At 34.4% G+C, this 1,600-nt stretch overlaps 1 pseudogene; it reads right to left on the minus strand.

Moving 5' to 3' along the window:
• Window positions 1-228: 228 nt before the first annotated feature.
• LOC124080582 (tubulin-specific chaperone A-like) lies at window positions 229-879 on the minus strand (annotated as a pseudogene).
• Between the last annotated feature and the right edge of the window lie 721 nt (window positions 880-1,600).

The following is a 1,600-nucleotide window of genomic DNA, read 5'->3' on the forward strand; positions in this document are numbered from 1 at the left end:
GTATTTTATGTGAAAATGCTATTGTTAGAAATAAACATGCCCCTAGATATATTGTAGGTTAAATAGAAATTCATTTTTAGAAGAATTCATTTATTTGACAGATTAAATCATGCAAAGAAAAAAAATATGCATTGCATAAAAAGAATTAAACTCATATTACAGCAGTGATCAAGAATTACAGAATAGAGCCCAGGATTTAATGCAAAAACTACCATGTTCAGAAAAGTTTCAGGGTTCTAATCTCACTGAATTCAGTGTTCAAAGTGCTTCTTTAGAACCCTCCACTGATTCCAAGTCTTTTTCAGTTTCTATTATCTGTTGAAGATCACAATATGCAGCATCTAACCTGTGATAGCAATCTGGGGTCATCATCCGGGACTCTTGCAGGATCTCTGCCTACTTTTTAAGGTCATCATTTTTGCCACATTCAGCTTTCATTTTTTTAAAATCTTCTCTTCCAGTTGTTTTGCTTCTTTTTCATATATCACTCTTTCTTTGACCAATTTTTTTACCATGGGGGGTCTTGATCTTGGTCTGCTTCACGTGAGGATGTGCATGGTCCCAAGAGCCACTAGAAGGAGGGGCTGAGAACAAGAATTTTAAACAGAAATTCTTCATAAAAATTACAACTATGAAAGAACTACATAACAAAACTTGTGGGATACAGATTCCTGGAAAGACAAGGTTGAAAGTAAATGAATTCAAATTTTAATCCTAAAGACGAAGAAAAAAGATTTAGCTAATGGATTTAAGGTCCTTTGCAGAATGCTTGTCATACAATAAAAGGAAATGCAGATGTTCCTGGACTTAAAATAGGTTGCCTCCAAATAAGCCCAAATACGTTGAAAATGCATTTAGTACACCTACCTTACCAACCATCGTAGATGGCAACAGTACTGGTGACTTTCCCTTGTGAGTGTGTGGCTGACAGAGCTGTGCTTACTGCCCCACAGGCATCAAGAAAGAATTAGATTTCATATTCCTTGCCTGGGAAAAGATCAAAATTCAAACTTAAAATATGGTTTCTATTGAATGAGCATCCCTTTTTTTTAGTTGTCCAAATTTATGGGGTATTGTGTGATAATATGATAAATGTCCTCAGTGTGTAATGATCAAATCAGGGTAGTCAACATTTCTATCTCCTAAAACATTTTTACTATTCCTGATGAACACATAATGCTCATACATATTTATGAGATACAGAATGTTATTTTAATATACGTATACAATATGTACTGATCATTTCAGAGTAATTAATGTTTCTATCTTCTTATCATTACTTTGTGTTTTGAGCCTTTGAACTCTTCTCTTCTAGTTATTCACAAAATGTACAATAGGCTATTGTGAACTACAGCTGCCCACTGTTCTACAGAACACTAGACTTCCTTATTTTTATCTGTTTGGGTACCTGTTATCTAACTTCCCACTCTCTTCCCTCCTCCCATACTTTACAGCCTCTAGTAATCACTATGATACATTTTGATTGACTTGAAAAAAACACGTATGAGAGAGAACCTGTAGAGTTTGCCTTTCTGCATCTGACTTATTTCACCTCCTCTAGTTCCATTCATTTTGCTGTAAATAATAGAATATTATTCTT

Source organism: Marmota monax, unplaced genomic scaffold (genome assembly GCF_021218885.2).
Source record: "Marmota monax isolate L192 unplaced genomic scaffold, Marmota_monax_Labrador192_F-V1.1 WCK01_AAM20220418_F8-fsc00078, whole genome shotgun sequence".
Lineage (NCBI taxonomy): Eukaryota > Metazoa > Chordata > Mammalia > Rodentia > Sciuridae > Marmota > Marmota monax.